The sequence below is a fragment of the Amblyomma americanum genome, chromosome 2 (genome assembly GCF_052857255.1).
Source record: "Amblyomma americanum isolate KBUSLIRL-KWMA chromosome 2, ASM5285725v1, whole genome shotgun sequence".
Lineage (NCBI taxonomy): Eukaryota > Metazoa > Arthropoda > Arachnida > Ixodida > Ixodidae > Amblyomma > Amblyomma americanum.
In genome coordinates this window covers 212,888,159-212,915,414 of record NC_135498.1, presented here as the reverse complement: position 1 = coordinate 212,915,414, position 27,256 = coordinate 212,888,159, and positions in this window count along the sequence as shown.

Below are 27,256 nucleotides of genomic sequence, written 5' to 3'. Positions count from 1 at the left end.
CAGAAAGAGAAAGAAGAAAACATCAGACCGAGGAGAAAGTTCATTCCTCAAAGAAGAAAAAAAAACTGAACTGCTGAAGAGCTTTGCCTACGGCTTTCTACATTGTGAACAGAGATACAGTCCAACTCAACAAGTGAAGGAACTAAACTTATTTTTGTTGGATGCACGTCGTGTGAAGCTACTTTTCGATTTTTTTCCGGCTATGGCAAACATATGAACTTACCATTCTGTGAAGCAGTTGCCTCTGAGATGACTTTTGTGGCCCGGTATCGAGATCCTGTCGCTTATTGCTTCATTTTCTCCATTGTTGAAACCGCGATGCAACGCTCAAGGTTGGGAAGGTGGCCTAGGTGTAGGGACCTTGCCTGCGCAAAAAAAAAACAGAATGTAGGTCTTCGAGGTGGATTCTAGATATTCGGTCAGTTATTCCTTACCTATTATTAAAGCATTTTCGTGCTTAATGAAGTAAACAAGAATTTTTCAAGCGCATTTAAGATTAGTTCAGTTTATATTTCTATTTTCACAAAATCAAACGTGTTTCGTGACACCCTAGAAATAAAGAAAGTGGCTCTTACCTTTTCAACATGAAGTGCACCTTCCAGCCTTATAGTGGTAGCGGACCCTCGACACCCGGCAGTGCAGCCGCGCCATGAAGATCGATTATGGTTTCTTCGCACTACGCGGTAGGAGTAGCCCTCATAGACTAGTTTTCCCCGCCTTTCTGGGTTCTCAAAATTTCTGCCATGGTTAAGGGCCGCATTGATAAGTGAAATTGCGGTGCCTTTTTATACACCTCGCTTGCTTGGCCCGGCTCCCTTAGTGGGTTCATGTGACGTCACAGGCGCCCTTTTTTTTATTGTCCAGCGCGTAGATAAATTGCGAAAGTGTGGTACCTTTTGTTCTGGTTGGTGTGAAATTTTTCTACTGTGTGGCTATTTTTGTCCAGGGCTATCTGCCTGGGCCACCGAAGACTACGGAGGCAGCCGGACTGACGCCGTTGCTGCAGGTTCCAGTGAAACACAGGGACGGGCGCCTGTGGCAACAGCAACCGAAGCAGCTTTTGGAGCTGAATTAAAAAATAAAGAAGGCGAAATTAGGCCTTATCTACGCAAAACTGCCCTGTTTAAGGGAGAGCAATTGCAATAAACAGTTCATTATTTTAGTCTGTCGTCTCATGAGGAATACTGCTGGCTTTGGTGCCATTTCAGTGATTGTCCCTAGCTTTAGCGTGCAAATCGGCTCACTGGTGAATGCACAGCCAGACGCCTGAAAATGTACATAACAGGCTGTTACCACATGGTGCAGCCAGAACGCTCTTCTACTGCGATAGTTTGGCAGTGCAGTGTTAGACGGATGAAGTCTGGCAATTAGGAGAGTCAGCTAGTTAGGAATAGTCAGATTTGTACAATGAACACGGATGACAAAAAAGCATGACAACGCATGCGTTGAAGCCAGTGCATGTGCTGTAATTCTTTTCTTTCGTCCGTGTTCATTGAACTGATTTGTTTGTTCCGTCATTTATATACACATAGGACTCAGCGCAGCTTCATTTTCGTGAAGTTTTGCTTGCGATGTATCGTATGGTGTATGGTATGTTTGGTTTTCACACCTTCATATCTGTTCTATCATTTGCTTGTACACTATAAAACCAGAGCAAATTATTTGCATTCCTTTCTTTCCTCGTTTTGCAGTTCAGCCTATCGCATACTTGTTCTCACGGGTTACTATTCATGGCATTCCTCTTTTTATTGGTGTTGGTGCTGCTTCTTTGCAGCAAAACTCAGCAAGAAAGGTGCATTCTGATAGGAAAATAACTAACATCTTTGCAGAGGCTGACAGGCGAGATCATTGAGTGAGTCCAGATGATGACTAGCACATTGCACAAATTGAGCCAAACACGGACTGGGGTGTTGAAGAGACCTCAGGTGGGCCTGCAGCCCATACATTCATGTTGCCTGCAACACAATCGCACTCTGTGGTCTTGCCCCGAGTGATCTCACCCCGAGTTGTCCAACCCCCAGAGGTGCCACCGGCAAGAAAGCGCAACAGCACTGCCTTTGGAGAGGCAGAGCTCGAGGCTTGGTTGCTGGGGCTTGCTCATGAAAAGAAAGGAGCATGTGCTCGGTATGAAGTTAAGGGGGAAGCTGTAGCGGCAGAAACTCACAATGGAAATAAACAAGACAAAACTCCAGCTCTTGCCGATGAAAACTGAACTCTCGCTGCGAACTCTCACACATTCGTGTCCCCGAACATCATTTTAGTAAGTTTCTTTCATTGAAATACTGCTGTGTTTGGTGCAATTTCAGTGATTGCTGCTAACTTTGGGATGCGAATGGTCTCACTAGTGAGCGTCTGCATAGCTAGATGTCATCTGGAATATATACACAAGAGGTTTTGTTATAGCTCAATTCATTATGAAACTACTGTGATGGTTAGGCCAAAAAAATGGCCTGGCTTAGCTTATGGTTAAGCCTAGGATGCGAAGCATACGTCGCTTGGCAAGCCGTACTTCTCGTTCTTCTCCCGTTTCCGTGGCTCTTTGTAACTTGCGCTTTGCGGTCTGGCGAGCCGCCCTCTCCCTGGCCGACATCTCGCTGCTCAACTGACTCAACGAGTGCGTCGCCTTTTATACAATTGCGTGACGTCAGTATCTCAGCAAGGAAGAGCTCGGTTGTGTGGCTAGTATGCTTCGCATAAAACTTTATTTATACGCATAGTACAATGATGCATACAATGATAATGCAAGTTTGAAGACCGATCAGCCTATACTGTTCATTTATTTTAAGCTATTTGCTAGGATGCATGTTGTTGGGCGAGTCGGTCGTACATCGTTGAGTAAAGGTACTGCGCAAAATAATACAAACGTGGACGAGAAGGGCACAAGGACCGCTACGCCCGTCCTTGTGCCCTTCTCGTCCATGTTTGTATTATTTTGCGCAGTACCTTTACTCAACGATTTGATAGGGTAAACGCTTCAGTCAACCAACGGACCATGCAAGTTTTCGTTAAGGCTGCTTGACAGTGAACCATATTCACGCTATTAACTAGGTGACAGAGAAATGCACAGAATATAACTCACCTTATATATAGCCGTCATAAAGTGGGGTTACATTTGACTCGGTGGAAACCTCTGCAGTCATGCAGGAATTGTCGAACTGAAGTGTCGGAAAGCCATAGTGGAAACATTGGGCGGTATATACAATGGACGTACAGCGGCTTCTACTGGAAAGGAAGAGTGCTAGGCAAGGAGACGGGATATCTCCAGTACTATTTACAGCTTGTTTACAGGAGGTTTTCATCTATATTGGTAACAGTAGGGGCTCAAATTTTAACGCGAATTCACTCGTGGAAAAAAAAACAAGCACATTTTAGATGCAGGCGGCTTTTACTGAAACCTATTATAAGTTTCTAGTAATGTATACAGCAAGGAAGTATGCTGGGTTATTTTTTTATTATTTGTGTAAATGAATGTGTTCAGAGACCCCGATTGGGAACAATTAGGGATAACAGAGTTGATGGAGAATACAGTAGTAGTCTGCGATTTGCTGATATTGCCTTGATAGTAACTCCGGGGATGAATTGAACCGCATGGTCACCGACCTGGACAAACAAAGAACAACGGTGGGTCTAAAAATTAAAATGTGGAGAACAATGTCCAACAGTGAATAATATTCGAAACAAAATCAGTAAGAATAATTGGGCTTGGGCAGGGCACGTAAACGCAAAGGCAGGATGACCAATGGCCGCAAAGGGTAAATGAAGCTCCAAAAGAAGGCAAGCGTAGCAGGGGACAGATGAGGTCAGGGAGTTTGTTGGGTAAGGCGGCAGCAGCTGGCATCTTACTAGGTTAATTGAGATATTGGAGGGGCCTTTGCTCTGCAGTGCACAGAGTCAGGCTGATGATGATGGTGACGATGACACTGCTTTTATATTAAATGATACTCTGTTCTACAAGCTGTTTGCAGCACTACATGATTGTGCTCCTACTGCCGACGGCAAAACAGGCGAGTTCGAGGAGAGTTCATGCAGTGTGGTCTGCCTTGATTGGCTCAGATTGCTCTTACCTATCGTAGTGCTGAAAAATGCGTGTGAAAGGGAGTAGGCTGCATGGATTCTGCAGGTTTCAGCCACTGCTTAGCATTGATTTACGGAAAATGCTCTTGAATGAGCCTTGCGCGTGCTCTGAAGTCATCTGATGACTGCAGGTGACCCGATGGCTAATTGTGGTTGGCCGGAGGAAGCTGCTGCGGTGCTGGTGGGCATGGCTCGCTGAGTAGCCGGCTCAAGTTATGTAGTGCAGCACAGGCGGTTATCACGATGGGTGGTGTTGTGGTTTTAATCTTCAGGGTCACGTCCACACATGGAAATCTCCTTTTCCAAATGCCTAATGCCGTTTCGACCGTATTTCTTGTCTTAATTTGAGACTTTTTGTACCTGCATGAAGAAAAAAATAATTCAACTCGCGTAATAAGGTAACAGGTTGAGTATCTCGTTTCACATTTTTCAGCACTGTTGCATTTCCATTTATATGCATTGCCATTTATAAGGATTGATTTCTTGCACGTTAAACTATAGTAACTTGCGCATGATGCATCATTTCAGTTAAAACCATATGAACACAGAAGAAAGTAAACAACATGATGCAAATGTGTGCAAAGCAGTTGAATGGTTAATTGTATTGTATTGGGTTTTATGGCGCATGAGCAACTCAGGCTATCATGCGCCAAACGTGCACATGGTATAACGTTGAATGGTTAAAGCCTGGAAATATAGAACGGTATGTTTACACGTTTCAGTTGCTGCTGTTCATTTTTATAGTGTGCAAATACCTTTCCAAAATATTTGTATGGACCAGTTAACAGCAAAGACCATTGATCACATCAGCTTACTTGTGTTCTGGGCTGCGCACTTGTCCAGGGTCTCTTGTTGGCGTCATTAAATATGAGCGGCAAGCATACCCCTGGTCTCCAAGCAGCAGGCCGGGCACACTCCCGCTCTCGTACTTCGCACAGGCACTGCTGCTGTCAAATATGTGGCTGTCGTGAGCTGACACAGGCCAGCTCGCCACAACGTCGAAGAACTGTTAATTTGGTCCTGTGATGGGCTGAGGTCGGATATAAAAATGTAAACAATCTGATATTAAGCTATGTTGTATGTGTACATGCAATAAACACATACCGGGCCGCCGCAGTGGCTCAGTGGTTATGGCGCTCGGCTGCTGGCCCGAAAGACGCGGGTTCGATCCCGGCCACGGCGGTCGAATTTCGATGGAGGCGAAATTCTAGAGGCCCGTGTGCTGTGCGATGTCAGCGCACTTTAATGAACCCCAGGTGGTCGAAATTTCCGGAGCCCTTCACTATGGCGTCCCTCATAGCCTGAGTCGCTTAGGGACGTTAAACCCTCATAAACCAAAAAAACACATACCAAAAAATTGTGCTGCAGGTTTTCTTGCACAGATTACAAGAAACGTTTCAATTTCAGAGAGCTTGATCACAGACAAATTTTCCGGGCTCCGTAGAACCGGAGCGCGACCAGAATTTGGAGGAGCGGCGGCAAGGGATTGCCGCGTTGGTCGGCGCTGGCATGGAAAGGCAGCATCTCCAGCAGGCGTAGCACAGCTCGCTTCGAAAAGCGGTAGGGACAGGTGAGATCGAGCTCGCCAAACACTTCCATTGGGTTCTGGCGGTCCCTTATCATTAGCCTTGCCGGTGGCGCGTACGCATACGCTCTCCGCTCCTCAACTTCTTCAAGACGGGCGTAGAACTCCAAGAACTCGCTCATGCCCACTTCCATCTCCTCGTAGTCCGCCATGTTGAAAAAGCAGCTAAAGTAAAGCTTAAGGTAGGCAGGCCCCTACCTACACCTTCTGATTGGCAAAGTTTTAGGAAAGGATAGATTTGTTCATAAGTACTGTTTATGAAACAGCTTAAGGCGCTTTAATCTGGCTGGAGACGAAAGTTAAGGAAAAGTTACGTTTGTGAATAAGGAAATCACGCCCCTAGACCGTGTGCGGGTAGCCGTCGCGGTCTCAAAGGAGGTTCCCTCGACTCAGCGTGGCAAGCTCAGCCAGAAACCGCCTACCAAGTCACAAGGGGGTGATCGTTTGGTGCCCAGCTTTCGCCGGTCGCAAGCCACATAATGGGTCGGAGCCAAAGGTTCACAAACAAAACAAAGTTTATACAGCAAAGAGACGATGCAGAGGATTTCACAATCACTCGCACGAGCAGATACAAAGTTATTTACAACGCAGTGCAACTCATACAACAAAAAGTCTTGCACCTAAAGTGCACTAATACAATCGAGAGTCAAACAAACTAAACAATTTGTTCACTATGCACCGCGACAGTCCGACGGCCTGAGGATCACGATGGAGTCGTCCCGCAAGCTGGAGCACGCTGCCTCGCTGGTCTATGGCTGGGCGAGTGGTGTTGATCCGGGAGTCGAGTGGGCGCGCTTCTCTAAAGCTTGAACGCCGTCTCGGGCTGACAGACGAATGAATGAACTTCATTCCCGTCATCATGGGGCCTCACATCAGTGCGCTCCGCGTCTGTTCGTTCTTCGCGCCAACGGCACCAACAGCACAATTTCCTTCTCAAGCTCGCGCCAGGGGCCCGTCTCCATTGGACAGGCGCGGAGACCGGCTTCCGGAACCTTCTTGCGATGCGCCGCCGCCGGGGCGCGAGAGAGGACATCACTCAACACGCTGAAGGCTACGCCCTCTCTGTGGACAATGAGTAGAGTTTGCTGAAACCTTCTCCAAGGATAAACAGCGCTTGGAGATGTTTCCTTCGGCCGGCGACCAAAGTGGAAAGGGTTTCTTCACTGTTCTAACAGCGCGCGTTGGCGAGATGGCTTCCATGCTGCTACGGTTGTTCCGAATATGCACCGCATTTTGTGACACTGCCGCTTCCTCAATATTCAGAAAACATAAAATTCGTGCGCATATGCTTGCGCTCATAAACTCGAACGACAAATGTCAAGATACACATATCAGTGCAATGATCTTTGCACGTACATGATACTTACCAAAAATCACAATGCATTTCAATACACGCCGCAACACGGCCACACACTAACATAATGTTCTGAGCAGAGAGCACAAAATTGAAAACATGCTTTCGCCTATACTTCCATGTTCGGCTTACCGAGTTCAGTATGGACATACTGGCCCTGTTTGAGAATTCGGGAGCGCTCATGGCTCTCTTTCTAGCGCGACTGCCGGTTCGCTTCTTATCGCGAGTTCTTTTCCTTCTCTACGGAAGTTTCTCTTCCGAACTCGGTTCTGGCTCCTTTCTCTGCTCGCACTACTCTTCGTGCCTTTGCCCAGATACAGAGCCCTTCCTCTTTTCCTGCGGCTAGCGCGTTTGTTGCGAACAAGTTTAACGCCACTTCGCTCATGACGGCTCGGCTTCTCATGTCTTCATTCTTCTCGGCGGGCGCTCTTCTGTTTGCGCTTTCGTCTCCACACTGAGTCCCCACTGAACGCTGGGCTCGTTCATCTCAGCTTCTTTCTCACTTTGCTGCGATGTTCCAGCAGCTCGTTTGCACCCGACTCCGCTGTCTTCAGGTTGGTTCTCTTTCTTTCCTGTTTCTCCCTGCCCTTTTTCCAAAGCCCAATTTCCTCCGAGAAATGCGCACTAGTGCCATTTACGCGCAAACCCATGGCAAACTACAGTGCAATGATAAATAGCCAAATAATACGATGGGTCCGATCGTACAAGTTTCTAGGTGTCATAATCGACAGGGACTTGTCATGGAGCCCACACATATCATACGTGAAAAAACGGTTGACAGGCATCTGCCACCTGTTCAAGTTTTTCGCTGGCAAGACCTGGGGAATGTCGCCTAGTGCCATGTTACAACTGTACAGGGTGCTTTTTCTAGGATTTCTACGATACAGCTTGCCAGCAATAATCAACACAGGCAAAACGAATCTACGCACAATACAAACTCTCCAGGGTCAAGTGCTCCGGATCTGTCTAGGCCTGCCTCAGAGTGCTTCAACAGTGGCTACGATAGCAATCGCTAGAGACCACCTTGTTAAGACCCACATTGAAATTGATGTACTCAGGACCCAAATAAGGCATCTAGCCAGGAATCCTCGTCACCATTTAGGCTCTCTACCAGAGGACAGGCCACACACATATTTCAGCCAAACGATAACTGCATATGAAGAATCATTGCCAGCTTGTTTCACTCCGGCTGCGAGACCTTCGATCCCTCCATGGTGCCTCGCTCAGCCAAAAATCAACCTCGCAATACCTGGTATCTCGAAAAAAGCTGATCTGTCATCACCAGCCCTTAGACAGCTCACGCTACTACATTTGCACGAGAACTACCGTGACTCCACGCTTATTTACACTGATGGATCTGTTCTTCCAAGCAGCTCCGCGGCGGCAATCGTCATTCCAGCGAAAGCTACAACAATCAAATTTAAGACGACCCACGCGACAACATCGACGGCAGCAGAGCTCCCAGCGCTCTTAACTGCCCTTCATCACATTGGTGATGAACCGCCGCACAAATGGACAATTTTCTGCGACTCGAAGCCGGCACTGCAGTCTCTACTGTCACCTCTACGACGCGGACCGCACGAACAACTAATCTTCCATATTGCAGAGACGTTACACCATATAAGTGATGCCGGCCATGAAATAACATTCCAGTGGCTTCCAAGTCACTGCGGGATTATCGGAAATGAACGGGCGGATCACGCTGCCCGCTCGGCCCATACTGAGGAGCGCCACGTCCCAATTCCTCTTTCTAGAACTGACGCGGCACGGAAGCTCCGCCTACTTGCTCGGCAGTGCACCGAGTCGCAATTGAATGAGCCACATTTAAGAAATACGCGACTGCACTCACTTGATCCAACATTAAGTCTTCGAGCGCCATCACAGCTTCGCCGTAGAGACGCCACGCTTTTATATCGACTTTGGTTGGGTGTTGCCTTTACTAAAGCCTATGCCTTCCGCATAGGGATGACCGACACCCCAACCTGTGACCACTGCGGCCATGAAGAATCAATTGGTCATATATTGTGCTCCTGCCCGCAGTACAGTCCACAGAGGGCATGCCTTAGCCACGAACTTGACCAACTGGACGACCAACCGCTATCCGAAAAAAGAATTCTGCAACATCGCAAGGACCTACCGTCGCAAAAGAAGGCCGTGCAAGCGCTTTTGCGCTTCTTACAATCTACCGGGCTGTGTGAAAGACTAACTGGAACGCCTTGTGTGTGTGTGTCTCCATGTGTGCATGTTCCTTTTTTTCCTTTTTTTTTGCGTTTACCTCTCTGTCATCTTTCTAACCCCTATCCCCCATCCCCAGTGTAGGGTAGCAAACCGGAGACTCACATCTGGTTAACCTCCCTGCGTTTCCTTCATTCTCTCTCTCTCTTTTTCCAAACTCATTACGAGGCTCGCCCGGTTCATTTTCACATTCATCATCCGAGCTGCGCTCTCGTGATGAAGGCACCAGTTCAGTTTTTTTTTCTTCTTTGAGGAATGAACTTTCTCCTCGGTCTGATGTTTTCTTCTTTCTCTTTCTGATCTTGCCTCGTGTAGCGTGCTGAAGGCACGGCTCTCTTCCTTCCTTCAGTTGCTCACTTTCAGTGCAGTCGTAAAAAGGCTTTTCCTCAACCTGCTCCTTTCCTTTCACCGCAAATTCCCCTTCCTCAGCGCAAAGGGCCTCCTCGCTGCTCGAGCGTTCACTGGGAACAGTTTCCTGTTTCTCACTTGCAGTGCTCTCCACAGCTATAGCTACGCCGGAGGTTTCGCTCTCGATGCCACTTGACCGCTCTTTCTCGCTGTCAGCAACATTCAGAACTGCTGCCATCGGGCTTCTCGACAGACGTCCAACTTTCTTCTCCGTCATCTTCAGGCGACGTCACGTTGGCCTTCTCTACAGTGCCTACTATCTAGCTGCACTCTCACTTTCCTGAGGAAGCGACACTCCGGCCTGGTCGAAGTCGACTGCGCATAAATTAACGTTTCCTTTCGAGTTTTCTTAACCCCATGGTTGGTGAGACGCTGCGTATCTGTACAGCTGACGCGGTTGCCTCAATATAGCAGCGTTAATGACGGTGTGAGAAACGTTGAACTTGCTGCGCTTGCCGTAAATCTGAATTTCCGTAAGTCACGCACTCACTCCGAGAATTCGAAAACCACGATTAGACGGCTTCTCTGCAGGCCATACGGAGGCCACATGGTGGAGACCACAAGGAATTCCGTTGAACAACCGGCCCTCGAATAGCTTTATACAGCGAAAGCTGCAATAGCTTTCTACAAGCCATTTAGCAAAAACAATTTATGGGGTACCCGCCACGGTGGCTCAGTGGTTAAGGCCTTCGGCTACTCTGCCGGAGTTCCCGGGTGCGAGCCCGGCCGCGGCGGCCGCGTTCCGATGGAGCTGAAACGCAAAACATCCCGTGTGCTGTGCGATGTCAGTGCATGCTTAAGATCCCTAGGTGGCCGAAATTAGTCCGGAGCCCTCCACTGCGGCCCCTTTTCTCTTTCTTCTTTCACTCCAACTTTCCTCTCTTCCTTACGGCACGATTCAAGTGTCCACCGAGTTATGTGAGAATTACTCCGCCATTTGCTTTCCTCAAAAACCAAAAAAAAAGTGGCTGTGTCTCAACTCATCTGAGCCAGGATATACAGAGCGAAATCTGTGTTAAGCATGGTTAACACAGTTTAGCTTTGGTTCATTTATTTTTCTAGACTTCAGAGAGAGCAAATTGTTTCAGCCAGAGCAAATCACATGATGTCTCACGCGCCACAACTGCAAGAGCGAGTGTGACTTCCAAGCGCGCAGCTATGACATCGATAAAGGAGAAAATCGAGGCATCTGCCACTCGCAGAACGGCGACAGGCGTGGACTGGAGCGGGAAAACTTTATTTCGTCAAAAGAACGTGCAGATCGTGCAGTGCTAGCTGGTCATCAGACCTCGCCTGACGGCGACCTGGGCGGCCCACTCCATGGCCCGGACCTGGACGGCCGGGTCTGAGCTGGCCAACACGGCCTCCCACTGCCCAAGAGAAGGATGCTACAGTAGAGCCACAGGAGGCGGCTCTTGCATTCCCAGAGGGTGTGATCATATGCTGCCGGATCCCTACACAATTTACACTCCGGCTTCACCTCTTGCGGATATATTTTGCTGAGTGGGTAAGGACTTAGGAAAGATCTCGTCTAGAGTCGTCTCCAAATACACTCCTGCTTATCCGACGGCAGAAAAACCCTCTGGCTCAGCATGTAGTGACTTGTAATGTGAGGGAAGGACAACAGCCCATCTCTCATGAACCCTCCCGGAACAGGCGACTCACCTGCTCGGTTGAGGAAACGTCGAGCTTTCACATGAGCCGCCTCGTTCCCCGAGTTTCCGGAGTGCGCCGGTACCCGCACCACCTCAGCCTCCCTCATACTTCCACGTTTGACTCGGCTCAAAAGCTGAGACACCGGAGCCGATATCCTGCCTCTCGCGAATTTGCAGATGGTCCTTTTCGAGTCATGAAAATACGATCAGCCTTTGTGCTAGCTATCGCTAGAGCGATTGCCGTCTCGTCCGCCGTCTCAGAAAACCTGGTTCTGACCGTCCAGGAAGCGATCGAGCGTCCACGCGCGTCCACTACCGTTATCGCAAATGCTTGCCTGTCTACATACTCAGCAGCGTCCACGTAGGCTCCACCTTCATATTTCCTACACTTTGCGTAGAGCGCTTTCACCCTCGTCTTTCTTCTGTGTTCATGATGCACCGGACGCATGTTTTTCGGCAAAGGTTTTCATGTACACCCCATTGTTCGTGTGGACTTCCATTGGAATGCCGTATCTTGAAAAGATGGCGCTCAGCTTCTCAATTACGGCACTGGATGTTGTACGAGTCAGCTTCTCCACTTCCAGGAAGTTCGAATGGGCGTCAAAAACCGATAGGTACGAGCTCCCTCCGTGTTTAAAAATGTCGACGCCTATGCGGTACCATGCATGGGCCGGTATAGGTCTTATCGTAGAGGGCTCGCTTTACTGTTGGTACGAATATTTAAACTGCACAGCTCTGCAACAGTTTTTTTTTCTGGGGGGGGGGGGGGTGACACGAAAGAACGGCACACTACAAAACAGCATGCGAAAAAACAGCGCACACAAAACAGCACAGGGAAAAAACGGTGCAGCGACAAAATGGCACAGGGAAAAACAGTATAGCGACAAAACAGCACAGGGAAACAACCGCACGAGTCAAAACAGCACGCCGGACAAAACGGCACAGCGACAGAACAGCACGACGACAGAAGAGCGCAGGGAAAAAACAGCCCGACGACAAAACAGCGCAGCGCAGTACGGTGCAGCGCTGCAGAGACTGCTGCAGTGGTCGAGTGCTCCAAGGCAGCGGGAAGCGTAGCTGTTTGTTTGTAGACCGTTTGTAGCGTCATGTTTTAACCGAGAAAATAATTATTTTCCAAGTTGAGCCCTGCGTTCAACCCCATCGTTGCTCCATGCTTGCGCCGCGCTCCAGTACACGTTGGAGCCGGCGTCAAGGAAACAGAGCATCAGCTCCGTGGTGCTCCAAGTGGATGCTCTTGAGTTTTGAGTGTTGGAAGGTCGGCTGATGTGTCCATCCGCTTTACGGTGCTTGAAACTCTTGGATCGTGAAGGAGGACGTAAGCCCAGCATATACAATTAAAGGGGTCATGACACGGTCTACGAATAAATACTGTTTTTGCGTTGCAGCTGCTATAGTCAGGTACAACTCAAAACGAAGCGTAAAATGCCCCTCAAAAGGGCCTCTTTTACCGATCTTATTGGAATCTCCCTCTTTACCTCTGACCCATTCTCCCATGAAAATAGGTCGACGCCATTGCCTGGAGGGCCTCCTCTGAGGGGCATCTGCCGCTTCGTTCTTGAGTTGTATCCGACTGTAAAAGGCGAGCTCGTCCCTTGAACTACAGTTGCAGTAAGCGCCTTGTCCATTTTCCTTCTTTGTTCGTCCTGATTCTCCTGCGCCCTGTATCGTCGAGTCATGCACCAACTCGCCCAGCAGTCAATTCTGAAATTAGACGATGAGCCTAAAAGATAGTGTCAAGTTCCCTTTAAGACAGGTGAAGGCTTGATGTGACGAATTGCCCGTGTTCCGTTCAAGGGCCGTGCGCTTTCTAACCGTCGGGTCAGTTAAAACTTTTTTCTTGAATAACTTCTTCTGGCATGCAGCGGGCTACGCCACGCTTGATAGTTTTCTCCGTCCGGTAAATAGCTCATAAGGGATCAGTATCTGTCGCTTCTATGGCCTCTGAAGACTGGTTCTTGCTGCGCAGCACCTTCGTCTGCTGCAAAAGGAGGTATAAAATTCCCATCTGATTTTACTTTTTTTGCGCCCATGGGCACAACCAAACCACGGCCGCTGGATCTTCCGTGGCCAAACTCATGAAAAATACAACTCCTATTCGCTCACAGAATGCGGCACGATCTCTTGGAGCGGCTTTCACTCTCCTTGTTATCAGAACGCAAAGCGTGCTTCCTGGCAGGAGGGCAGAGCAGTACTGTTGGCCTGGTGGAACACTAGAAAGCCTGCTTGTGCTCGGATCTAAAGCGGCATCTGCATTTCACAGCGCTTCTCGCAGCTGCGGGGTGGCAAGCGTGTCTGCAGCGCTCTTCTGTCCGCATCTCCAGTTACTACGCGGGTTATCCTGATGCTCCTGCTACGTGGGCGTTTAATTTTCATTTTTCTGTAACCGTGCCCTTGAGCAGATTTCTGCATTGCCGAAGCTGGCAGCCTCCAAGTCCAGTGCACCATCGCATCAGAGCAGTGGGGAGCTGGTTCTGTGTATGTTTGCAGCCGGCGGCGATGTGTACTGCAATGAAGAGCAGGTACACGGCAACGCCGGAATCAGACGCGGGGACGCAGCACTAATAATTATTTCTTCCCTTAAAAAAAAAGAGTGTTCCGGAAATAAATGCAATATATCGTGCTGTTCTACGTACTAACTTTCATATTTTGACGAACACCTCACTGCGAAAATGAGGGCTGAATATTGCGAAAGAAGCAAATTTTCTCAAATTTCGAATTTCTTATCGGACACGGCTTACGTTTCCTGATCTTTGAAACAATTTTTTCGGCTTCTTTGCCTTTTGAACAACCTGAGAAAATACTTGGAATGACTACTGTGACAGGATAAATTTTTCTAAATATTTCAAAATCTCACCCTTGTGCACCTTTTACGCACGGCTCGCAGAAAACAAGCTTGCATAATGTTTGTCATAGTAACGCCATAAATCATGACCTTTTTCGCAGAAATCGAAGGGTACATCGCGAGGTTCTGCAATTCTCCAAGTGTTGTATATCGCACTGAGCTTGAAGTACTCAATACCTTTATTGCTAATTATTATGAATTATAATTATAAAATACCATTAATACAAGCGGAATTTAAGAACGACGCCTATGACAAAATTTCGCACAATGCTTTACTAAAATATCCGTCTACGTACGCTGCTGATTTACTGAAGAATTTCTATACGTGCCAAAGCGACATTGTGGGCTACGAGGCACGCCAAAGGAGCGCGCTCATTCTTAATTAGTTCTTTGTCTTCATTTGTAGCCGTAGTGCGAACTAGTGGGCAGCTGTATCGGGAAAGGCAAGACGGGTTGCCACAACTAGACTAGTGGTACTAGTAAGTAGGTTTATAAAGAAGAATGGTCATGAGCCCGTCAACCTGCACCAACTCGGCCACTATAAGTGAAGCGTGGAGATAAAAGAGAGCAGAATCAAGAAAAATGACGATGTAAAAAATAAATGCATGTCAAACCCACCGCTTGCTTCAGAACTACGGCGAGAAACCAACACGATGGCTAATAGAGGTAGGAGCATGTTGAAAACATTTATTTCGCGAGAAGCTCACACTGTAGAGGTTTACAACTCGTAAGCAAACCGGCAGCCTAGCACATCTATACAAGGCGTCGTTGAGTAGTTTGCCAAGACGCCTTGCAGGCGCTCAGCAATATTAGCATAGGCTGCCCTTTGGGGAACTGCAATCCCACGTCTAGCCTCTGCCTGCTTTTGCTCAGTTAGGGACTGCTCCTGCTTCAGGGCCGCGCTGAGGCGGTGGGGGTTGCTGCAGGCTGTTGTGCCTGCTTCAACGCTGTTTTTGGTCTTCGGCAGACCATCCAGCACGCGGTCGTGGCAGCTACAAAGGAAGTGGGCGCAAACGGGGTGTCCTTCTGCGTTCGATTTCGTCCAAATTAGACACCTATGTATGTCCGCTCAAAATAGTCCAAAACTTCTGACTCTTCGTCGTCCAGGAATTGCACATGGTCCTGGAGCACATGGTCCTGGAGACATTCCCTTCACTCATTTTTCTCATTGTTCTAAATTCTTCGCCTGAAGCACATTTTTAAGCCTATGAAGGCAGAACTGCATTCTTTCACATATGCGAAGTCGGCGTTTTAGCGAACATTCTCGGGCGTCGAACGCGTGTGCATTGGGGGTGGGAGATAATTACCTTAACTTCTTAACAAATACTTGAAAGAAACATGGGCGGCAATTAAGAGCCCTACTCCCATTTGGCAACATCTTCCGGTCTCATAAAACTGAACGCTGGAAATAGCTGCACTGCTTCACGGAAGTAGGAGTCGGTAGCGTACTTTCGGATAAGGCCGATCTCTTGGACCCTCCTTCGGACAGACTGCTTCAAATGAAAAAAAAAACATGCGGAAGGGGTTGCGGCTGGAAACACCACCCGAAAGGCTTGGATGGCTGCCTGCTCAAATCTGTGAGCAAACTCATTGGGGACAGAGCCGGCTCGAATTCCAACACTTTCCTGAACACCCGTGTATAGGTTGCTGTCGTTTTCCTCTTTAGCAGACAATACACCATTGGCAGCACCCTGCCAGAGTGCATAGCGTGAATAGTGTACAGCGGATAAAACACAGCTGGCGCCACTGAGAATGTTCCATCCGCGAACCAGTGTGGACAGGAGTCCGGGTTGTCCAGGTTTGCCTTCCTTCCAAGAAGAATGAGTCGCTCCGGGTCTCCCGTTCCAGCATCGAACAGCAGAAAATCGTCGCCAGTGGCCAACTGCATGAGTTCTCTATCCAATACGATGTCTGCGATGGACCGAGGCGTGGCAGCGCTTTGCAAATCCTCCGTTGCCTTTGAATCGCCCTCGTCATCGATGCTATTGAAGGCACTGCTGATCTTTGAAATTCTGCAGTGCATAAAAAGGTATGGCAGAAACGGTGAACAAGCAACGTTGTATTTCTTTCTGTCTACATTCAAAAGTCGATCAGAAAAACAGCATTGCATTATACTCGTAGCTGAGGAAGATTGCGAATTCAAGCCGCACATCCCTTACATGCCGAAAACCCCGCTTTCAAAAATAATTCGCTGTCGGATCAAAAACATAAAAGTACAGCATAAAATTAACAGAACGGCTATTAAAGATACAAGTCAGGCACTTTTTGCAGTGCATAAAAAGGAAATTAAAAAAAAGTTAGGTCAGGTACACTGTTAATAAAAATACACCCAAATAGGAGTACATGGCTTGCCCTTTAGCGCACACGCAAAATGAGGTTTTATTTACTGCATATAAATGGAGTATTTGATATAATCCTTTACACAAGGGAGGTATTTAGGAGTACAAAGGAGTTTTTTACTACCCACAGAAATGGAGCCCAAAAATGGCGTCGTGTTTATTTGTCCTCATTCAGGCTCATTCTTACAGCAGTGCCTGCGGCGGAAACGGGCAGCAGCTGCGGGGGCAGCCGGCAATCCAACTTGGGAAACTGCGCTGATCTAATGTGACCCCGCGTCACGCGTTCTTTTCGCCGTCTGCAAGCCCAGTGGCGCCGTAGGTGAAGACGGCAGGAGTTGTCTGCTTGTCGTCTGCTTTTGCTGTACGAGCCTGTTTGTTTGGTTACGTGCGTAGATAAAGAGATATAGCATTAGAATAAATTGTTAGAAACTGAAAAGCAGTCGCGGAGTAGTTTCAGGGTCATGCGTCACACTATATTTGACTAAATACCAGAGCAGAATAATTTGAAAATGAAAACACCCCTGAAGGTAGTTTGGTATGGCTTTGTATTCACTTTAATGCTTGGCATTTCAATATGGCTGAGGAAAATGTAGCCTCATCAGCTCATCAAGAGGTCAGCGTTGAAACTATATTCCGTCAAAGTTCCATGTTATGCAACTCCCTATATTCTGTTTCAACACACCGCGAGAACCACACTGAAAATAGCTGTAAAAATTAGGCCTAAGAAGGGGCTTTAACGGGGTGGCGACCCTAAAAAAGGAAGGTAAGGCACGGTTAGAGCACTCTAAGCTTCACAAGAAAATTTCAATCATGCCCCTTACTGTAGCGCGAAACGGCGACAAGCCGATATCTGGTACCGCGGCAGGCGCCCGCGAAGGAGCAGAAGTGAGCAGAAATCCAGCAACGACGGTAACCAAGGGGTCTTCACTCACCGCTATTATCAGCGACTGACAACAGCAGACGAGACGCTTGGTGGCGGGCCGGATAGCGCAAAACGGTGTTTTTTTACTCCTTTGGGTACTTGGGGCGCATTAATACCAAGAAACTCCTTTTAAAAATGGGAATTATAAGGAGGAGAAACCTCCCTTATACCCCATTATTTAGCGCAGGGAGTAAAATGGATCAATTAGGTCATTTTTACTTCATATTGATGGAGTAAATGTTTCCGCATATAGAGTATAAAGGGTGGCGCCAACCATTTAAGCTCCCATTTGGGTTGATTCTTGTTTACAGTGTAGAGGCTCGGTGCTATAGTTATCCCTCTCCTTACGGTTGAAACGAAACTTCTAATTAGCACAGTGTCGCAGCTGCTGATACGGGTTTTCTCTCGAACCTTTTTGGAATCCACACATCTTGAAAAAGCGGTCTGGTTGAAGAACGTTTCCGCTAGCAATCTGTAGGCATGTTAAGGTGAAGGTGGTATCCTATACGTTTTAAAAGGTGTTGTGAACAGCTAGGTGATGTAAATACTTGGCCTAGGGATTGCAAATATTGTCACGATTCGGCACAGCAAGGAGCCATGACCTCGGGCTGCTGTCGAAGTTCTGCTTGTACAATACGCCGATCAGAATCCGGAACGTCGGCAGAATACGCAGGAAAACGCGGGGCCCCACGTCTCCGTGGCCTTCCAAGTGTGCAATCAGCTGACGAACCTGAGCATCATTGCGCTGCCGAGCAGCCATACCTGCCGTTTCTACTGTCCCAAGGAAGCCGTCTTCGTCGTTATTATCGCCCCCTGGCGCCTGATTCACGGGAGCTCGAGACAAACAGTCAGCATCATAATGTTTGCGGCCGTATTTGTAGATGATGATGACGTCGTATTCCTGTAGCCGCAGGCTCCTCTACCGAGCAAGGCGGCCTGCGGGAAACTTGAGATTGGCGAGCCAGCACAGGGAATGGTGGTCGGTAACGACGCGAAAAGGGCGACCGTACAGGTAGGGCTGGAATTTGGTGATCGCCCAGATGACATCAAGACGCTCTTTTCAGTTGTCGAGTAATTGCCCTCCGCCTTCGAGAGAGCTCGGCTAGCATAGGCAATAACCAGCTCGGCGCCGTCTTGGATTTGCACAAGCACTGCCCCTAGTCCTTTGTTGCTGGCGTCCGTGTGGAGTTCAGTGTCGGCATCTTGATCGAAATGGCCTAATTCGGGATCGAGGCGCTGTAAGGGCGTGCTTTAATTGGCGGAATGCTGATTGCTACTCATCGGTCCACTCAAAGGCGGCGCTATCCTTTGTAAGACGGTAAAGTGGCGCTGCGATCTGGGCGAAGTTGCGAACGAAACATCTGAAGTACGCGCAGAGGCCGAAAAAGCTGCGGACAGTCTTCTTGTCGGATGGTGGAGGGAAGGATTCTACGGCAGCCGTTTTATCTGGATCTGGCTTCACACCCATTTGGCTGACGACATGGCCTAGGAACTTCAGCTCACTGTATGCGAAGCGGCACTTCGAAGGCTTGAGCGTGAGTCCGGCGGTTAGGAGAGCTTGAAGAACCGCTTCAAGGCGCACAAGATAGTCAGCGAAAGTGCTGGAGGAGATCACAACGTCATCCAGATACACGAGACACGTCTGCCACTTCAGTCCGGCGAGCACAGTATCCATGACTCGTTGAAATGTCGCGGGCGCTGTACACAGGCCAAATGGCATGGCGTTAAACTCGTAGAGCCCATCCCGTGTTATAAATGCGGTATTCTCGCGGTCGCGCTCATCCACTTCATTCTACCAGTATCCACTCTTCAAGTTGATGGACGAAAAATAGCGGGCATGACGGAGACGGTCGAGAGTGTCGTCGATGCGAGGTAGTGGATACATGTCACTCTTGGTCACCTTAATGAGTCGCCTGTAGTTGACGCTAAAATCGAAGGGTCCCGTCTTTTTTCTTAACCAGTACTACAGGGGCGGCCCACGGACTGTTGGACGGCTGGATGACGTCGTTGTTAATCATTTCGCGCACTTGCTCTTGTATGGTTTCCCTCTCCTTCAAGGAAACGTGGTATGGCGGTTGGCGATTCGGGGGCGTTGCGGTATCGACAATAATTCTATGCTTGGCGACGGGCGTCTGGCGAACTCGGGATGTCGTCGCGAAACAGTTGTGGTATCGATGCACAAGCGAGAGCAGTTCGCGTCTGTGGGAAGGCTCAAGCTTGGGATCGATGTCCAGGGGCAACGTTGTAATGTCACATGACCCGGGCAGGGCCTCCTCCTCAGGCAGCGCAGCAGCTTCGCGAACGTCGCTAAGTTCGTCCAGTTGGGCTATAACTACCCCTTTCGTCAGGTGCTGCGGCTCGTTCCTGAAGTTGGTCACTAAAATGGGGGCACGCCCACGTTGAACATTGAACATTGGCGATACCTCGCGCTACCCCAATGCCCCGCGAAAGTAGCATCTGGACACTTCCTTCGAGAACGCCTTCGCCACATGCGGTGGTATCGGCTCGGACTGGAAGGAAAACGGTCGACAACGGCGCCAAGTGAACATGGTCGGCATCAACTTTCATGGCAGCGCGGGGGGGGGGATGAGGGGGAGGGCTCGTGGAGGTATTGGTGACGAAGAACGTGCGCGGAGGGTCAACTTGTTCCGCCCTACGTCGATTACAGCGCCATACTCACGGAGAAAGTCCATGCCAAAATAACGTCTTTGGAGCAATTCTTGCAAAAACTGTGAAGACATAGCGACCCTAAATCACATGCTGTGGGCTTGCCCAGCGCTAAATGATCGACTTGGAAACAGAGAGTAATGGGAATCCTCCCTCCATAGCCAGGAAGAACAAGTACAGCGACAAGTCATCGGTCATGCCCAGGCCGCCGCCGGAAGTCAACTGATTCCGGCTGACGTCTAGGGGGGAGGGAGACGGTGAAAGGGGAGCTGCGTCTCACCCATCACCCATACTCTCTGACGGGTGCAAATAAAGTGCTTTCTCTCTCTCTCTCCAGGATCATGAATGTGGCTGGGCAGGTCTCACCTTGAATCTCAACGCGGGCAGTGCACTTGCCAACAGGGTTTACGAGGTGACCTCCCGCGGTACGTATGGGCGGGCCGTCCCACTGGGTGGTAACCTTGTGAAGACGCCGAGAGAAGTTGCCGCTGAAGACCGAGTAATCTGTACCCGTGTCGACAAGCGCCGTTACTTCACGACCGTAGATTAAAACGTTAGCATTACAAGAGGCCATAGAACAGTCTTCGCTTCCAAGGGTGCCATTAGTCGAGCGGGGACATTCCAACGTAGGCGGAGGTTCTTTGCTGCGTGCAACACCGGTAACGCCACCTCCAGGCGTCGCCGTACTTAGTTTTCCCGACGTGGCGAAAGGCTCTCACGGCGAGATCCGCGAGAAGGGGGTGATGGTCTACGAGGGGGCGGCGACCGGGAGGTGCGAGATGAAGCTGACACTGGCGATTGAGAGCATCGAAGGTAGTCCTGTATATCGTGGGGATGTTCACCGTGGCGGGGGCGCGGATAAGCCCGGTTTATACCTCGAAGCCGAGTTCGCGGTACGGGCAGTAGCGGTATAAGTGGTAAGGTTCACCGCAGTGGAAACACTGCGGCCTCCCGTCTGCAGTCCTCCAGATTTCGGTTTTTCTGCTGCCCAGTGGTTCCAGGTCCAGGCATGCATAAGACGGGGGCACGAACTCGTGGCGTCGAGAGCCGGAATCCGCAGCGGCCTGGTACTGACGACGTACGGGAGGTGGACGACGGACGGCGGCGGCGTAGCTCAGAGATGGTTGGTCGGCTGCAGCCACAATGGGTACGTCTTCGAACGCCAGCGCGTGTCGTAGTTCGTCCCGAACAGCCGTCACGATGAAGACAGATGCAGGCTGGTCAGGAGTTGGGAACAGCCTTTTCAGCTCCTCTCGGGCGACGTCGCGAATAGTTTCGCGAACATCGGCCAGGTCACCTCCGCTCAGACCGGACGAAGCAAGACTTGAGACAACAGGAAGGGGCTCAGTCGCCGAAAGTGACTGGTTCTTGTCGCCAATGCGTGCTCGATGTTGGTAGCTTCAGCGACGAATTCGGCTACTGTGGTAGGAGGATTGCGGAAGAGGCCTCCAAAGATATCATTCTGGACACCCCTCATCAAGGCCCGCACCTTCTCTTCAGTAGCCCGAGGGTCAGCGCGGGCACTCAGAGGCAGTACGTCTTCGACGAAACTTCTCACGCTCTCGGTGGGAGCCTGGATACGAGCGTGGAGCAGTTCTTCAGCATGCTGTTGCCGATGCTGGTTTGCAAATGTGCGTACCAGTTCGCTCTTGCATATCTCCCATGATGTTAGCGACGCCTCGTGGTTCTCGAACCAGTATTTCGCTGTGGCATCTAAGGAGAAATACAGGTTCTGCAGATATTGGTCGGGTGTCCACCCATTTTGTCGAGCTACCCGTTCATAGTGCTTGACCAAGTCTTCAACATCATCAAGGTCCCTCGCCACGGAACGGAGTGACAGATCTTGGGGTGACCGGCCCGTAGACGATCCTCGACGCAATCGCGGGGTCGGTTTGTTGTAACTGGGACGGCATGGTGGCGTTGGTCGTCCTAGATGTCCTCGATCCCGCGGGCAAGAGTCCGAATTCCGGCGCTTGGCCTTGATGCCGTCGGCTAGCGCGAGTCTCTGTTTCTCCCGAGGGCGCCAGGAAAACCCGACGGCTGGGACTTATTACCGGGCTAGAATTGCGAGGCGGGGTGTGTGGCATGAGATGCGTACCCAGCACCTCCACCAAATGTCACGACTTGCTTGACGTAGAGGCCGGCGGTGAGCACAGCTGGAGAAAGCCGGAGCACAAGAACACACGAACCAGAACACAGGTCTGCCAGCAGCAGCGTCGTCTTCGGCACGCAGCAATCGCACTTCAACTTTCTCTTCGCTACAATATGCCTTATAGGTCAGGCCGGAGGAGGGTATCACATAATTATCTTCAAATGCCCATTCGAAAAATTTAAATACAAGGTAAACATTATCCTTATCAGTGCTATATTACCTTTTCACATTTGCGCATCTCACTTGAGCGTCCTCATCGTCGTCCAGCGGCGGTGCATCTACAGGGTTCGTGAGAGGCAATCGGCGTCAGTGTGCTTGCGTCCGGACTTGTAAACGACGGTGACGTCAAACTCCTGGAGACGCAGACTCCATCGAGCGAGTCGGCCAGAGGGATCCTTCAAATTGGCAAGCCAGCAGAGCGCGTGGTGGTCGCTGACCACTTTGAACGGCCGTCCGTAGAGGTAGGGGCGGAATTTCGACGTAGCCCAGATGATGGCAAGGCACTCCTTCTCAGTGGTCGAATAGTTAGCCTCGGCCTTAGAAAGGGAACGGCTAGCGTATGCGATGACCTTCTCCAGCCCGTCACTTTTTTGAACGAGAACGGCGCCTAGTCCCACGCTGCTTGCGTCGGTATGAACTTCAGTATCGGCGTTTTCATCAAAATGCGCAAGGATCGGTGGGGACTGTAAACAACGCTGAAGTTCCTTGAAGGCTTCTGCTTGCGACGCTTCCCATTTAAACGGCACGTCTGCCTTCGTCAGTTGGGTCAGGGGCTCGGCGATGCGCGAAAAGTTTTTCACAAATCGTCGGTAATATGCGCATTGTCCGAGAAATCTGCGCACTGCTTTCTTATCGGCCTGCGGTTGAAACTGTTCAATAGCGGCTGTTTTCTGCGGGTCTGGGCGTACTCCTTCCTTGCTAACGATGTGGCCTAGAAACAGCAGCTCTTCGTAGGCAGTGGCATTTCTCTCCTTTCAAGGTTAGGCCAGACGACTTGATTGCGTCTAGTACTGTTCGAAGTCTTTTGAGGTGCTCTTCAAAGTTCGAGGCGAAGACAACGACGTCATCTAAATATACCAGACAAATCTGCCACTTCAGGCCTGGCAGCACTGTATCCATTACTCGCTGAAACGTCGCTGGTGCGGAACAGAGACCAAATGGCATCACCTTGAACTCAAACAGCCCATCCGGAGTTATGAATGCTGTCTTCTCGCGATCTCTTTCGTCGACCTCAATTTGCCAGTAGCCGTTGTTGAGGTCCATCGATGAGAAATATTTGGCGTTGCAGAGGCGGTCCAGTGTGTCGTCGATGCGGGGGAGGGGGTAGACGTCCTTCTTTGTTATGTTGTTCAAGCGGCGGTAATCCACGCAGAATCGAAGTGCGCCGTCTGTCTTTCTCACTAGAACAACCGGTTCCGCCCATGGGCTGTTTGAAGGCTGGATGACGTCGTCGCGAAGCATTTCTTCGACTTGGTCCCGGATGGCTTGTCGTTCTCGCGGAGACACACGGTAGGGGCTTTGACGGAGAGGTCGGACGTGTTGATCCGTTATAATGCGATGCTTGGCAATTGGCGTCTGTCGCACCTTCGGCGATGTCGAAAAGCACTCACTGTAGTTTTGAAGCAGATTACGGATCTGGTCTTGTCTGTTCCGGTGCAGGGCTGGGTTGATGTCGAAAGTGGGCGAGTTCTCTTGGTCAGGCGGTTCTTCTGCGGAGGGGTCGGAGAGGGCGAAGGAATCTCGTACGTCAGATATTTCGTCGTAGAAAGCAATCGTCGTTCCTCTGTTAATATGCCGGTTTTCTTCGCTGAAGTTAGTCAGCAGTACTTCGGCCTGGCCATTGCGGAAATGTGCGATGCCTCTTGCGATGCTGATTCCTCGGTCTAGTAGCAACTGCATGTTCCCCTCGATGATGGCTTCAGTGTTTATGGCTTTCGTGGCCCCTACGGTCACGATAACGCTTGAACGGGGTGGGACGCTCACTTCTTCCTCCAGGACACTTAGGGCAACGTGATTTTCCCGAGTTTTCATCGAATGGCTTCGTCCGTCGAAAGCGTGATCAGCTTGGATCGCAGGTCGATGATCGCCTGATGCTCATTAAGGTAATCCATACCCAAGATTACTTCGCGGGAGCATTGCGGTAGCACAACAAAGATCGCAGGATAGGTATGTCCTTTGAGAGTCACTCGCACTGTGCATCGTCCTGATGGCGTAATGAGGTGGCCCCCAGCGGTGCGAATTTGTGGGCCGTCCCAAGCCGTTGTGACTTTTCTGAGCTGCGCAGCGAATGTTCCATTCATCACCGAGTAATCGGCTCCTGTGTCGACTAGAGCGGTAACTTTCCGGCCGTCGATAGTCACTTCTAGGTCGGAGGTCCTGGCTCTTGCATTGCATGTCGCTCTCGGCGTCGGGTCACGGCTTTGTCGCGTATGTGAGTCACGGGTTGGGCGTGTGGTCGAAGCTCCTCAGGGTGGCGGCGTCGATTTCAAGGTAGCTTGCGTCGTGGTCGAGGTTCTCATTGTGTGCGGCATCGGTGCAGCGAGTGTCGGTTCTTCATGCGGCGTCGCGGGTGCAGCGTCTTCATGGGGCGTGGTCGGTGGAGGATCTTCGGCGTTTAGCTCGTGAGCAACCTCACCTCCAGAGGTTGCTGCCTTTAGTTTCCCCTACGGGGGCTGGGCGACCTTCCTCGTACCGCGGCTGCGTAGCTGCGGCGTGGCGACGCAAAGCGCGAGGTTGACGGCGATGGTGAGCGCGAAAAGCGGTTCGGCGTGTACTCTTCTCGACGCAGGTACTCGTCGATTTCGTGCGGACGTTGTCCGAAGCGTGGTCGTGGGGCGTTAACGGCAAATCCTCGAAGACCGATACGTCGGTACGGGCAGTGACGAAGAATATGGCCGGCCTCACCGCAATGGAAGCACAACGGCCGGTTGTCGGAAGTCCTCCAGGCGTCGCATTTCCTGGGGCTTGAGCGTCGGTCATAGGCTGGGCGGGCGGGGGCTGGGAGGCGGCGTTGTGGAACGATTGGCTCATCTCGGGGAGGACGTGGGGGTTGTCGCTGGGGCTGAGCAGTACTTACTGCAGCGGCGTAGGTCATGGCCTGGGGTTCTGTGGCCGTCGGGGTGCCAAGTGTCTGTTGCACTTCTTCCCGTACCACATCCATCAGAGTCGCTGCTTGTGGCTGTGGGGAAGATGGCAGTAATCGGCGTAGCTCCTCTCGGACGATTTCGCGGATAACTTCCCGCAAGCTGTCGCTGGTGGTGGCCGGCGTGTCCGAACGGATTGCACAGGCAGAGGAAGGGCGATTGTACTGCCGAGCTCGAACGTCGAGGGTATTCTCAATCGTGCAGGCTTCTTGCATAAACTCCTCGACTGTTTTTGGCGGCTGGCGGACGAGGCTTGCAAAGAGTTGTTCTTTTACGCCGCGCATTAAAAACTGAACTTTCTTTTCCTCGGTCATCCCGGGATCGGCGCGGCGAAATAGGCGCTTCATCTCCTCGACGTAACTGCGGACGGGCTCATTCGGAAGCTGGATCCTGGACTCGAGGAGTCGTTCGGCTCTTTCTTTCCTCACGACACTGGTGAATACCTTCAATAGTTCTCTCTTGAATAGCTCCCATGTCGTAAGGGACGACTCGTAGTTTTCGTACCACGTGCGTGCGGAGCCATCCAGTGAGAAAAAAACGTGTCCAATCTTTGCCGCATCATCCCACTTGTTGAATGACGCCACGCGCTCAAATTGGTCCAACCATTCTTCAGGGTCTTCGCCTAGGGATCCATTGAAAGTTGGCGGCACCCGCGGCTGCTGCAGTATGATCGGTGTCGACATCTTTGGCGAGGTTGCAGTGCTGGTAGCAGCGTCTTTTCGCTGTCTGGTGCGGTCCGGCAGTTTCCCGAACTCAGGCTCCTCTCCCTGGAGACGTCGGCTGGCTCCGCTGAGCTGCTGGTTCGTCCTCGGGTGTGAAGCGCTTAGCGCTGGGTTCACGACTTGAAGGGGGCGTCCGGAACATGGAAGCTACCCCGCACCTCCACCAAATGTCACGTAGTGGTGACGGCAGTCGAAGCAGCGATGAAGGCGGACGAAAGGGTCTTCTAAAAGAACTGTTTATTGGGCTGACTTGCACCCAAAATAGACTGAATCACTCGGCGGCGGCGAAGCGACAAGCGTGCTCGGCGGTCGTCGAACAGAATGCCCGCCGCTGTCGGCCGTGCTCAATTTAAAGCTGATAGCGAACATTCGAGATAAAGGGCGCAAAGTTACTAGAACATTCCGGAGCAACGTAGAATCAGCTTTGCCTGGCTGCGATCAATCGAGATAAATCTAGTCGCGTCTTGCGTCGCAAACAAAGCGATAAAGTGGTGTCGCGGCAGATTTGAAAAACGAACAAACACTGCAAATATTCGCGGCAATATTTTAATTTGTATCCGTGTAGACGTCAAGTGAGATGAGCAAATGTGAAAAGGTAATATAGCACTGATAATGATAATGTTTACCTTGTATTTAAATTTTTCGAATGAGCATTTGAAGATAATTATGTGATACCCTCCTCCGGCCTGACCTATAAGGCATATTGTAGCGAAGAGAAAGTTGAAGTGCGATTGCTGCGTGCCGAAGGCGACGCTGCTGCTGGCAGACCTGTGTTCTGGTTCGTGTGTTCTTGTGCTCCGGCTTTCTCCAGCTGTGCTCGCCGCCGGCCTCTACGTCAAGCAAGTCGTGACATTTGGTGGAGGTGCTGGGTACGCATCTCATACCACACACCCCGCCTCGCAATTCTAGCCCGGTAATAAGTCCCAGCCGTCGTGTTTTCCTGGCGCCCTCGGGAGAAACAGAGACTCGCGCTAGCCGACGGCATCAAGGCCAAGCGCCGGAATTCGGACTCTTGCCCGCGGGATCGAGGACATCTAGGACGACCAACGCCACCATGCCGTCCCAGTTACAACAAACCGACCCCGCGATTGCGTCGAGGATCGTCTACGGGCCGGTCACCCCAAGATCTGTCACTCC